Below are 14934 nucleotides of genomic sequence, written 5' to 3' on the forward strand. Positions count from 1 at the left end.
TCTGGGTATTCGGGCGTTGTGACGTACACGTCTTTTTCACCTCCACCCTTACGCTTTTGATAGGTAGCCGGTACTTGCCCACAAAGCAATTCTCTTCCGACAGTAGATGATATGTTTACCGGCTTTGGTTGAAATAGGTCCAATGGTTTCGGAGGTGTCGTGCACTGTGCATACATACATACATACTTTTTTACTACAGTGTGAACATCTATTTCTTCCTTGATTCGGTTATCTGTATAGTGCCGCCAGCTGCACTGGAGTTACCAGAGAAAATCGAATGAAAATCCGACTAGTAATTTTGGAGATTAGCGTGTTCAGTCAGACAGACAAGGAAGTTTTATTAAAATTGTAAATATGCATATCTTTTTTATTTCCTTGCCCGATTTTGATGAACTAAAGCCTATGTTGTCATCCAACTACGCTCAAGTTATTTGCGAAAATCCCATGAAAATTCGTCATTAGTTTTGGAGATAAACGTGTTCAAAGACAATCTGAGTGACAACGAGTTTACAGGTTTATTACTAATATAGGTTTATCATTATTTTTATTTATTTATCATTATTAATAAAGATTTTTCAGAAGCACCTAAAGGGATTTAAAATATACATTGGCGCCTTCCTCTTACATGCTGGTGCAAGTAACACAGCTGCAATTTCTTCTCTGCAGTTACGCCTATGCTTAGCAATCCACATAATGCAATGTGAAACGTCAAGCACCTCCACTAACTGTACGAACATAATCGTTGAATGTTGGGTAAATTCTTAAGCTGGGAAGAACAATAGAGAGGTACAATAGTAGGTTCAGGCAACGAACAGAGTACGCTAGATATATCACAGAGGTTATTCTGTGTATCAGTGGTGGAACGATTAGCACATGATAGGAGAATACGATGGAAAGTTCCAAACCAGTGGATGGGCCGACGAGTTTAAAAAATATAGGTAGCTAGTTTCGTTTTATATTCGTGAGAAATTTATGTTCAAGGCTGATCAGCACGCTTTAGGTAAGTTAGATTGGAGCTGTAAGATCTGGCCGGATCACGACACTTCATTTAGGAAAGGCAGCCATGTTCCATACGACACTCATTAGCACTTGGAAATCAGCTCAGGCCGAGGTAATAACACTCCAGCGCGGAAGGGGGCTCTCTCTCGCGGAGCTCTTGTAGCCTCCTAGTTTCTAATATTAATTAATCTCCTAGTAATAAAGTATCTTCAAGCTCTCCCCAGCGAGTGAGGATTCTTAAAACGTCTAATTAAGGAACCTCCGGTACTCGTGACTAGAGTTGAATTTTGTGTAACACTTCCTCCTATATTATACGTTGTCTTCTTTTCGCTTTGTTTTGATTATCTTCGTGAAGTTCACACAGTAAATCACCGCACAAACTAAAAAATGGCTGACATCGAAATAAGTGTCCAAGGAATAGAGAAGCAACTGAAATCACTCAAGAGAGGAAAGTCTACTGGACCTGACGGGATACCAATTCGATTCTACACAGAGTACGTGAAAGAACTTGCCCCCCTTCTAACAGCCGTGTACCGCAAGTCTCTAGAGAAACGGAAGGTTCCAAATGATTGGAAATGAGCATAGGTAGTCCCAGTTTTCAAGAAGGGTCGTCGAGCAGATGCCTATAACTCTGACATAGATCAAAGTGGTTCAAATGGCTCTGAGCACTATGGGACTCAACTTCTGAGGTCATTAGTCCCCTAGAACCTAAAATTACTTAAACCTAACTAACCTAAGGACATCACACATATCCATGCCCGACCAGGATTCGAACCTGCGACATTAGTGGTCTCGCGGTTCCAGACTGCAGCGCCTAGAACCGCACGTACATAGATCTGTTGTAGAAATTTAGAACATATTTTTTGCTCGCGTATCTTGTCATTTCTGGAAGCCCAGAATCTACTCTGTAGGAATCAACAAGGATTCCGGAAACAGCGATCGTGTGAGACCCAACTCGCTTTATTTGTTCATGAGACCCAGAAAATATTAGATACAGGCTCCCAGGTAGTTGCCATTTTCCTTGACTCCCGGAAGGCGTTCGATACAGTTCCGCACTGTCGCCTGATAAACAAAGTAAGAGCCTACTGAATATCAGACCAGCTGTGTGGCTGGATTGAAGAGTTTTTAGCAAACAGAACACAGCATGTTGTTCTGAATGGAGAGACGTCTACAGACGCTAAAGTAACGTCTGGCCCGCCACAGGGGAGTGTTATGTTACCATTGCTTTTCACAATGTATATAAATGACCTAGTAGATAGTGTCGGAAGTTCCATGCGGCTTTTCGCGGATGATGCTGTAGTAAACAGAGAAGTTGCAGTATTAGAAAATTGCAGCGAAATGCAAGAAGATCTGCAGCGGATAGTCACTTGGTGCAGGGAGTGGCAACTGACCCTTAATAGAGACAAATGTAATGTCTTACGAATATATAAAATGAAGGATCCTTTATTGTACGATTATATGATAGCGGAACAAACACTGGTAGCAGTTACTTCTGTAAAATATCTGGGAGTATGCGTGCGGAACGATTTGAAGTGGAATGATCATACAAAATTAATTGTTGGGAAGGCGGGTGCCAGGTCGAGATTCATTGGGAGAGTCCTTAGAAAATGTAGTGCATCAACAAAGGAGGTGGCTTACAAAACACTCGTTCGACCTATACTTGAGTATTGCTCACCAGTGTGGGATCCGTACCAGGTCAGGTTGACAGAGAACATAGACAAGAGCCAAAGAAGAGCGGCGTGTTTCGTCCCATGGTTATATGGTAAGCGTGATAGCGTTACGGAGATGTTTAGGAAACTCAAGTGGCAGACTCTGCAAGAGAGGCGCTCTGCATCGCTGTGTAGCTTGCTGGCCAGGTTTCGAGAGGGTGCGTTTCTGGATGAGGTATCGAATATATTGCTTGCCCCTAATTATACCTCCCGAGGAGATCACGAATGTAAAATCAGAGACATTCGAGTGCGCACGGAGGCTTTCCGGCAGTCGTTCTTCCCGCGAACCATACGCGAGTGGAACGGGAGATAATGACAGTGGCACGTAAAGTGCCCTCCGCCACACACCGTTGGGGGTCTTACGGAGTATGGATGTAGATGTAGATGTAGGTGGCCTTTCCCTATTTTGAACGACAGCCTTGTAACGCTGGCTTCAAATGTGGACTACGAATAATCTAAATCACAGAAATGCTCTTGGTTTCAGGAGAAAAGTTGTTTATAAAAAACACCGTTTACTCATATTTTACGGTGTGGACATTTCCTTGTTTGATCAGCTGCCACTGGCTTGTAAATGTGTAAATTAATGTGGATTAGTGAAAGTTGTTCAACAATGTGTACATAAAATAATAAGCGGAATGAAGCTTGCGACAAGAAATGTCTATCTCTAGATTGTTGCTGCGCTGTATGTAATAATGCATCAAGTCCATTTTTGTTTAAACGATTTCACGTGGTGCACTGATGACAATGAATTTCCATTAAACCACTTAAGTAATGTTGATTACATGGCCTGACTAATTTACTACAACTAATATTCATTCGACCTGCTTGTATAATGAGTTTCTTACTAGACGAATCAAGGACAAGGGAAAGACGTGTGACCACGAGGAAGCTCTGCTGTTGAGTATGAAATTGAATAAATAAAGAGCAGTCAGACGAAAACCACACACAAGGGTAAAAAAGGTAACTGTTTTCTCAGAAGTTATTGCCTTTAACTGTTAACACATTTGTCTCAGTGTGACTAAAGACTTTACGGAAACAGAAAAAACGATTGTTCCAAGTGTATGTACTTCTTCATCGGAAGCAAATTGACGACCACAAATGGCTTTCTTACAGGCTCCAGAAGTATGACAAACGCTTGGGGAGGGTGTGGAAGATGTGTAAGAGATTCCCTGCGAAACATTTGCAGCGTAGTCGAAGCAAACCTGGCAGCGTGTGAGTGGGCGTTATCCGGCAAGAGAATGATGCCGTCCATATTCCTGTGTGTATGGACTTAAGGGCGTGCTTCGAATTTTGAAGTGCCCACATCGGAAATACAGTCAATGCACTTGTCAACTAGTTAACAGGTTACATTATAATAATATCAGTCATGTTGAATGGAAAAAGTATTTTAAGGATTCATCGCAGGAAAATAGCCCTGACGTTTCACATAGTTGTGAGGCGATGATGCAGTCTGAGAAATTACGGGCTTAAGATTTAAAAGTTCTTAAACAGGCTTTGAGGAGTTTTAAGATGAAGAATGCTCCAGGGTACGCAACAATATATCCAGAACTCATGAAGTTTGAACTACCGAAATTGTTGGAGTCGCAAAGGAAGGTGTTTCAAAGACTATTAAAATGAGATGTTTCATCGGAATCGAAAACACGTCACATAACACGGGTACATAAGACATGGTCATATGATGACCTAAATAATTATAAGGGAGTGATACCGATCTCTGAACTAGAAGGTACATGTACTTAAAGATCTGGTAGAGAAAGAAACAACTCACAAGCGGCACGAAGTACAAGCAGGCTTTTGAACAGAATAGTTGGTATTGGGCAACATATTCACAGTGAAACTAATATGTGAAAAACGTACCATGTTGTATTAGAGATGCGTGTTGTATTGACTGGCCTAGAAACATCAAATGATAGTGTAACCACCAACATACTGTGGGAAAAACTGAGACAGATTTGGATGAAAGACGGTTTTGGGCTGTTACGAAATTATGTGAAAATAACACAGCGAGAGTACGGTATGGGAATAGTTGTACAGAAGAATTAGAAGGGTCTGAGGCAGGGATGTGCACTGTCATCGACCCTCCTCAAGCTCTGTCAGGCAGACTTGGCATACGATATGTGTTGTTATGGGAGTGACAGTAGAGGACAGCAAGATATTTAGCCTGCAGTTTGCGCAAGATCAGTGTGTGCTAGCAGAAAATGAAAATGGTAAGAAAGCCAAGAGCAGAATACAATACGGCTAACCTGAAGATGAACGTAAAGTAATGTGAATACCCGGCCGTTGGAACGGGAAGAGTAAATAATTTGGAGGTAGATGGAGAAATAATTGTAGTTGTGGGAAGGGCAAAATACCTAGGGGAACTGTTTCGTAAAGAGTGCAAAAGTAATGACAAAATCACTAATCGAATTGATAAAGGACAAGCTGGAACAAATGCAACAATTTTTTTTTCTGTGGAACAAAAGAATAAGAAAAATAACGAAGAAGAGAGTGTAGTCCAGGGTGTAGTTCCATGCGGTGCAGAGGCCTGTAATGCTAGTAACAAAAAGTAAGAATAAACTGTTTGCACCTGAGATTAATTATTTAAGACGAAGCACAACGTATAATAGAATGGATAGGACAAAAAACGACAATCCGACCGAAAAGAAAAGGCATGCGACAAAAACGGCTGATGTGATTTGGCCATGTGAGTATGATAACTGAAGACAGGATTCAAAATAGGATACTACGATGGATGCCATCCCATCGGAGGAGCAGTGGTCGCGCATGACGCAAAAATGGCGAGATGATGTGGGGGAGGCGATGGAAGAAAGGAATATGAACGTTAAAGAAAATCAAAGCAGAAGATAGCGATTAGGGACGGCGAAGCGGCGCCAGCCGTAGGTAACAAGAAAAAGAAGAAGAAGAAGAAGAACAAGAACAAGAACAAGAAGAAGCTCTATTTCGCATACGGTTTCTGTGTAGTGCAGCGTATACTTCAGTATTGTAATGACAACTACCTCTTTTCGTACTTTCGATGTCTTAATTCCTCGTCTCGATAATCTTTTGGCTTCTGCGTCGATCTTCTGCTGGAAATTACTTCTTGAGTATTCTGTCTTGTACCTTCCATCTTTTATGTCTTCTTTGTTGACAATTTCGAATTAATCGTGGTCTCGTCTTTAAATTTGGTATTTCACAGCAACAATGCTGCTATGATAATTCGCTGGATTCACCCGTATCTGCACTCTCTGCTTCCGCTATATCCGTACCATAATTCTCTTGCCCAATTTAAAGCTTCAGACTACTATTACAAAGAAAACAGCCTCTCATCTGCAATGTTATCACTGTTTTTGACTTATAAAGCACCACATTCCTTCGCCTTTCAAGACCACGTCCCAGCTTCAATCGTCTTTTACATTATTCGGTTTCCCCCACCTCCCTCCCACAAAAAAAAAAAAAAAAAAAATTGCGCAAATGTATTTCTTATATCGGAACAAAGGATTCTCTTTTACATATGAATTATACACAGAATTACATTGAACGCAACACGATATTTACAGAAAACAGTGAATTCGTTTACATTTAGATATAAAAATATTGCCAATGTAAAGATTTCATTAATCATAGTTTATGATTGATAATGCGCTGTGGTAGTTTGTGACAGAGAAATTCTCTGTAACAGTAAAAGTCGGGTCGAGTCGCAGACGACTGTCTCTTTTCGAGGTAGCACTTCAGTGCGGTAGGCAGTTCTTAAGAGACATAAACGGATTACAAGCATGTGGCTCCCACATAAGTACTTTTATGCCTTTATTCCATTTTCCGACAACAGTGTTATAAAATAGATACTCAAATTCGGTCTGTAGTGACCATCTTCAACACCAGTAAAATGTCGTACGTTGTTACTAAAACTGATACTTAAAGGTACTCTTAGTTCACTGTTACACGTGGTACTATGTAATATTTTTACAATCTGTTTTGTAATTATTGTCACTTCTGACAAATGAAATTTCCCACCTCTTTACACTATTGAGGATGCTGGCATTTTGGTGAGTACATTTCCAGAAAGTTTTATTGAATCCTTTATAAATGGCGCAGAGAATTTGTTGAATTCCATAAATGGCTAACTACATTTCACGTAAATTAGGCGCACAGAACGACGTCTGAAACGCCATACTATTGTCGTGTCGGTCACAACTGCACCTCACATCAGCATGCATGTTACAGAATGTTGTAAGCTGTACTTACTTTGTACATTACTGGTTTATTATTTTCTGATTGTGCCATACTTATGGTTGTTGGCTGGTGGTGTTAGAAAAGCGTTTGTGCTTAGGTATGGCAATGTGAGATTTATGTACGCAAGTAAATTATGATTACTGACTGCCCCACTTTGCAACTGCACAGCACTTTGCAGTTTGGTCATGTTCAACTGCGGGATGCTTAAATTTTTTTACATCTTGAAGGTGGTCATCATAGAAGGAAGTTGATTAGTTGTTGTTATTTAAGATTGTGGCCCAGTTTCTTACGTAAAGCACTTGGTTTCAGAAACTCTGCAGTTAACGAACTAAATTGCGTGAAAATAAATGCGTGTTAAATTCTCTTCAGAAAGTAGTGTTCAGTCTAGCTTAGCATCTCGTCCAATGTAACTTCATAAACGTACATGAACTTCAATAAATACTGGTATCGAATTGCGAATCTCCTGGGTATGAGTCCATTGTAGGAATATGTGCGTCTTTAGATCGACATCAGTGTTGGATAAATAAACTTTGAAAACATGTCACTCATTATCAATATATTTCCACAAGTACTCTCATTATACACGATGCGATTGTATAAGCTTTCCTGTGTACTGAATTAAAACAAAGGTTTGCAGTTTGCAGTCCCGGTCGGAAAGGCATATGTCACTAGCGTCTGGCAATGTCTCGAAATAACATGGAAATTCTATCAGAGTTGGTGGGACTTAATTTCATGGAAATATTTAGTCTTAGCAATAAATTTACTATGATGGACACTCCAGAACATTAAGTTCTTTGCCGGCCGTTGAGGCCGAGCGGTCCTAGGTGCTTCAGTCTGGAACCGAGCGACCGCTACGGTCGCAGGTTCGAATCCTGCCTCGGGCATGGATGTGTGTAATGTCCTTAGGTTAGTTAGGTTTAAGTAGTTCCAAGTTCTAGGGGACTGAAGTCCCATAGTGCTCAGAGCCATTTGAACCATTAAGTTCTTTGACCGCTTGACCGTTGGTTTGCATGTTTACCAAAGCGGTTCCTTCACTGAATCAGAAGAAGAAGGCCATGGTATCATTGATGAAGTGGAGATCTCCGCTAAGGAAAGCCGATATAGTGAAGCTTCACCCGCCTATGACGAGATTGTGTACGTACTTCACGAGACAAAGTATTATGACCACTTGCTTAGTATCCATTTGGTCCGCCTTAATCATGTAACACAGAAGCGATTTTGATTGACATACATTCGAAAAGTTCTTGAAAGGTCTTCAGAGGTATGTTTCACGCAATACACCTACATCAATATTCTGCCGGCCACCTAACGGTGTGTGTCGGATTGTATTTACGGTCCCTCTTTTCCTGTTCCATTCACGAGTGGCGCGTGGGAAGAATGACTGTCGGAAACCTCTGTATTAGCTCTAATTTCTCGACTTTTCTCGTTGTGGTCTTTTCGCGAGATTTATTTGGGGCGAAGTAATGTGTCGTGTGACTCTTCACGGTAAGTACCCCCTAGAAATCTCTCAGTAAACATCCTCGCAATGCGTAACACCTCTCATGTAGCTTCTGCCAGTGGAGTTTGTTGAGCATTTCTGATCCGGTAACTTAACGCGCCGCTCTACGTGGCCACTCTTCCCTATCTCTGCTATCAGTCCTACCTGATAAAGATCCCAGATTGAAGAACAATGCTCACAAATTGGTCATCAGGCGTCTTGTAAGCCACTTCCTTCGTAGATGAACTACATTTCCTTAAGATTCTTCCTATAAAGATCCTTCCTATAAATCAGTCTCACTTCTGCTTTTCCTATATATTTTATGTGTGTCATTCTACTTAAGGCTGCTCCGGGTAGATATTCCTAGATAGTTTATAATGGTTGTTTATCAACAGTGTAGTTGTTAAGCAACTGATACCATTTCCTAATTACGCGGAGTATGTTACATTTACTTACGTTCAGGGTTAACTGCCAGTTCCTGCATGATTCATCGATCCTCTCTAGGTCATTCTGCAAATCGTTGGTGTCTTCTGGTTTTGCTATTTTCTTACAACCACATCATCTGTGAAGAGCCTTAAACAGTTTCCGACACTTTCTTCTCGATCATTTACAAGCACTGTAAACAGTGAAAGTCCGATTACATTCGCCTGTGTTACTCCGGAACTCGATTTTGTTCCGTTACGAGCGACGTGTTGAGTTCTATCTGCAAGCATCTCCTGAAAGCATGGCCATGTTCTCTGTAAGCTCGTATCTTCTTCACTAGACTGTAGTGCGGGACGGTATCAAATGCCTTCCTGAAGTCAAAGCACACGGCATCATCCAGAGCGTTGCCTACAGCGCTATGAAACATATGGAGAAACATAGCGGGATGAATGAGATTTTCACTCTGCAGATTAAAATTGTCTGCCGGACCGAGACTCGAACTCGGGACCTTTGCCTTTCGCGGGCAAGTGCTCTACCAACTGAGCTACCCAAGCACGACTCACGCCACGTCCTCACAGCTTTAGTTCCTTTGGAAGGTAGGATACGAGGTACTGGCAGAACTAAAGCTGTGAGAACGGGGCGTGAGTCGTGCTTGGGTAGCTCAGTTGGCAGAGCACTTGCCCGCGAAAGGCAAAGGTCCGAGTTTGAGTCTCGGTCCGGCACACAGTTTTAATCTGCCAGGAAGATTCATAGCGGGATGAGTTTCGCAAGATCTCTGTTTATACGGAATCCATGTTGATTTTATACAGGAGATTTAGGTTCTCCAAAAACGTCATAATCCTTGGGCGTAAAACTTGTTCCACAAGTCTACACAGGTTGACATGGACGACATATATCTATAATTACAAACATTTGTCCTACGATTCGTGTTGGAAACTGAAATAAGCTGCGACTTTTTCCTGTTGCTATTACCTTTCGTTGCTCTTCCGACCTACGATAAACTGCTGTGAGAAAGGAAGCAAGTTATTTCGCATAATCTCTGTAGAATTTTACAGGTATCTCATTTGGTCCTTATGCCTTTCTACTATAAAGCGATTGCAGTTGCTTTTCCATTCCTCCAACAGTTATCTCATTTAGAAATTCGGACGTTGATGGAAAGGAGTGTCGTGTATTACGATCATCTGTGGTGAAACAACCCCAAAGGCTGAATTCAACATTTCGGCGCTATCTGTCGAATTCTGTTTTGGTGCCTTTAGGGTCATTTACAAAGTCCCCCATTTATTGGCAATTTTATGTAAAAATCTACTATATTGTCCACCTACGTATTTTTTGCAAAATCATCTGTTGTTGTCACCTTTTATATATTCGAGCCATATTTAGGTACAGTTTATGTAACGTCGAGCTGAAGAGTGGTTTTGATCCGATGCCAGCCCAGCCCCGTTGTGGCGAATTGAAGTAACTATAAAGGAAAAAAACTACCTTCTTAGAAGTATCTTAGTGTACCTCTCTATATCTTACAATACTGTTGGCAGTTTCACGTGAATGGTACTGACATTAAAAAAGAAAAGAAAGTAAATTGTTGTTTGAGGCAGAAATCACTGGCGCTCGAAGGGTTAACTCACCAAGTCTGAAAACGCCACCAGACAGCACCCTACGTCTTGATCGGTAGTGTAAAAAATGTTTTGGCTCGTGGCCTGAATGTTCCTAGAAAGATGTTAATCACCAGTGGAGACGCTGCTCCTTAGTCCAGCAGATGTTCAGTCGATACCTGCTTCTTTCTTCATCCACGTCGGAGGAGCGAAATGATAGGAAACGGAAAATAAAGGGGACGACATAGCGGAGCGCGTGTGTTGGCGGACACCGCAGGGGACTCATCGCGTTCCGAAGCGGTACGACGCTGCGCCCACAGCCGCAGGACAAACCAATTTCGGGTGGCGCAGCCGCGCAGGTAAACTGCAGGTCGATGCCGGCGCAGCCGGAGAACCCTCCAGGGTGCGGCCGTGGCCCATGGGGGTGGCAGGGGCGACGGCTGGGGTCGCCTCCCACACACCCTACTGGCGCCTCCACCCCAGAGGACTCTCGGATGCGGCGTGCCTCCAGTAATGGGCGATTGCGTTTCATTAGGGCAAAGGGTACTGGACACCAGCATCTGTTCGCTCACTTTTTGATTCATGTGCGAAGAAATACGCTCCTATACTCAAAGACAAAAAGAAAAGAGGTGGCGCATCACTCAGAAATTATCCAAACATGACGGAAAGCGGCCGATATGATGTACAAGTACAGACGAACACAATTTCATAAAAACTGTTCATGAGAAGAGCTTCACAATTTCAGCAACTCAGTAACTCGTTGGTCCACTTCTGGCCCTTTCGCAGGCAGTTTCTCGGGTTGGCATTGACTGACATATTTGTTGGTTGTCCTCCTGAGGGATGTCATGTCGAATTCTGTCCGATTAGCACATTAGATCGTCAAAATCCCGAGCTGGTTGGTGGACCCTGACCGTTCCAAACGTTCTCATCTGGGGAGAGATTCGGCAACCTTGCTGACCAAGGTAGGGTTTGGAAAGGTGCTGTTGTGTTCCAACTGGACTGGACTGGACGTGTTTTTTGAGCATGAGGATTGATTATCGCATCTCCACAGTCAATGGATCTCAATTTTATCCAGCCTTTGTGGTCCACCTTGGAGAGAAATGTGCATGATCACTATTTACCTCCATCACCTTACATGAACGTAGAAGGCAGGCGTAAGATTGCCTTGAAAAACATGCGGGACTTGTGTTCATCCACTCGGAGACGACTGAAAGCTGTTTAGAATACCATTGCTTATCCTACACGGTATTAGGCATGGTAATGGCTGAGTTTCAATTTCTTTGCCCACCCGCTGTATCTACTGTGCATCAACTTCAGTTACCGATTTTTACAAAATCATAGATAGACTTCTATTTGAGCATTTCATAAATAACTGTATGCCCTATAAAAATGTTGATCTGAGACTGAAGTTTTACCGACTGTGGCACATAATCAAAGGACACAAGAATTTAAGATGTATGGCAATGGTCGAAAGCGACTGGAAGACACTGCATGTAATGTTCTTCGTTGGCAGCTGATCAATAAGGGGTGCAGATTTTTCCGTACGCTCCAGGTAGAAATCGGTTCCTGACACCGTGCATACGAATCTGCTGCGGCCTGATTCACAGCAGACGATCGATCGCCCCACAAGGTGCCACGACTTACTTCTGTCAAACACCTGACCTCGTTCTATACGGCTGTTTGCTGGCCTGTTCGGCGATTTACTGGTGCGGAAACATGGTTTCTGAAACGTTCCTGTTCGCTATTGAAGATCCTTCGTGTACAAAATCGACTGCTGTACTGGCCTAGACCGAGACCTCCAGTTCTGCCATGATGGAGTGCGTCTGAGCAGGCCAGTGTATGCGCTGGGCGCTAATGACACAAAACTGGGAGTTTCCCTTGGCTTGCTCCTCACGTAATGACGGTGTCGTGCAGGTGGCAGGCCGCGGATGCGAACGCCGTAGCCTGTACGACGGGCGAGGCTGACCAGGATAGAGACTGCGGATATTGCCAGAGCACTTTCGTTGACATTGAAGTGGTTGTGCTCGCATAATCTCTCAGCAACCCTATATGGTGTGGAAATGGTCCACAGAATTGTAACAAGGAAGGCCAGCGATGCCGATGGTTCTCCGCAGAGTGGGTTCCATACTTTCATTTGCCGCTCCTCTCTACTGCCAAAAATAGAAACTTTGCGCCTCCCTTCACGACCATAATACTATATTACTTACAGGAAGTACCTGAAAATGTGACCTATTACGTCATTATACATGTGGTGTGTGGGGGGGAGGGGGGAATCAAAGAGGAAAGGTGGTCGTGAAAGGGGAAATGCGTGCATATGAATTTCTCTTTCAGCACTGCCAACATAAAGGTGCTGCGTGCACCATGTACCGATCAGCCACTACGGTGTATATATCGCACGGAAGTAACATGGATTCGTGGTCACTCACAATTAGAGTCCCAATTTCCATGCACTATCATATCTAAAACATGCTTATATTCATGAATTCACGAGCTGCAACAAAACCAAAATTGCTCAATGAAGCAAAAACAATAGAAATAAGCGGTATCAAATTTCAGTTTTTCACTTATATTTACTTCACTTTGGCACATGGTTTTATCCACGACTTTGGGCGACGGGCACCAGTTCCGTTCCGTAGGAAGTGCACGCACCTGTGGGTTGGCAGTGCCGATGAGGAGTCAAATACCATTAGTAATTAATGGATCATTTCGTTATTATTTAAATTGTGATTGCTACACAACACACCACGACGAAGCACCATTTTCCTCGCATTTTTAATGCCACAACAGTAATATGCTGAGGAAAGCGCTAATGGGAGAAAAGGCATATCGAAATGAAATGTTCCGACTTGTTCTGACACGGCAAGGGAAGAACAACTAAAAATGTGTGTGCTTCACTTCTGTCGGCCACGTTCCTTTGTGGGTGACAAGGAAACACTTATGCTTTGTCGACTAACATCTTAACATAGATACGGAAGAAAGAGGTTTGGGGCCTACTGTGTTGTATTTTAGACACAGCTCTATGAAACAAAGCACTCTAAAAATTTCCAGAGTTATTTAGTTCTACAATATCAATTAGTTCATCCAAATTACCGTAGATTTTTCATAATCTTAAACTTGGTCATAATTCTCATGGAAAAAAACAGAGCACCTATTATGCCCAAATTTCAAATGGTTCAAATGGCTCTGAGCACTATGGGACTTAACTTCTGAGGTCATCAGTCCCCTAGAACTTCTTAAACCTAACTAATCTAAGGACATCACACACATCCATGCCCGAGGCAGGATTGGAACCTGCCACCGTAGTGGTCGCGCGTTTCAAGACAGTAGCGCCTAGAACCGCTCGGTCACACCGGCCGGCTTATGCACATGCAAGATATTGTTTGGTTGTTTGATTTGGCAAAGGGACCAAGCAGCAAAGTCATCGGTGCCATCGTAGTACGGAAGGAAGTCGGCCGCTCACGCCTTCAGAGGAACCATCCCGACATTTCACTGAAGTGATTTAGGGAAATCAAGGAAAACATAAATGAGTATGGCCGGACGCGGGTTTGCGAGTCCAGTGTGCTAACCACTGCGCCATCTTTCCCGGTAAGTTGTTGCAACATCTCCAGTGAAGCCAGGAAAGTTGTTTATAACCTTAAGAAATTTATGAGTATGGGATCTTTTTCGACATATGATTTAGCCCCTAAAATAGTCTATACATGCATCTGCATGGAATTCTGGCTCTACTCATTACAGAGATGGCCAGTTTCAAATGTGGTACTTCATCGTAGATAATTTGTGAATATTATTAAGTCTATTGGCATAGATCGCAATGAATAGAAGAAAAATGACAACTGCTGATAGAGAGGTGAGGCTACGAGCAGTCTGAAACAAACCACAGCTCACCCACAGAGCTTCGAATGGAGGCGATATTGGATGACCGAACGACAGCCGTAGCAACTATTAGTGCGGCTAAGGGTAAAAGGAACAAAAAGTTCATAAACCTCATAACAAATATTTTACTGTATACGTATACGATTTTGATATACATTTGGCAATAAAAAGCAAATAATTCTGTATGATGGATGAGCTTGCAAATTTTTGCAAAGACTTTCAGTTCTTGGTCGAATAGAAAAATATGCTCAACGTAAATCGCTGTCAATATTGAGTTTGCTTCTATAATTCTTTTTCATTGCTACAACTGCTGAAAACACCCTTTCCCACAAATAGGTGTTAGAAAATGAAAAGTATAATAGTAGTGCTTGCTTTGCTATGCTGCGATAAACTTTCAAATATTTTGTCCAAATTCGTAACTTATCCATCTCCTTAAAGTCGTATTTGGTTGCAGAATCCCTTTAATTTCCAAAGCTTGTTCTTGTAGTTTTTCTTATAGTGCACCTACGTCAACGTGAAAAATGTCTGTTGCCAATTTGTAAATGTTATTATTGCACGAGCTAGGGAAGTCGCGTTTGATTTCGTCAGTTGGATGCTGCATATGATTTGATATTTTATTCATAGTGTCAGGTTACTTAAAGACTTCCATAACGAA

General features: G+C 42.4%; 1 non-coding gene across 1 annotated transcript; it reads right to left on the reverse strand.

Annotated features, from left to right (window-relative positions):
- Window positions 1–9297: 9297 nt before the first annotated feature.
- On the reverse strand, window positions 9298–9372 carry Trnas-cga. The gene has a single exon. It is a non-coding gene; the product is annotated as a tRNA-Ser (tRNA).
- Window positions 9373–14934: the final 5562 nt, after the last annotated feature.

The sequence above is a fragment of the Schistocerca piceifrons genome, chromosome 3 (genome assembly GCF_021461385.2).
Source record: "Schistocerca piceifrons isolate TAMUIC-IGC-003096 chromosome 3, iqSchPice1.1, whole genome shotgun sequence".
Lineage (NCBI taxonomy): Eukaryota > Metazoa > Arthropoda > Insecta > Orthoptera > Acrididae > Schistocerca > Schistocerca piceifrons.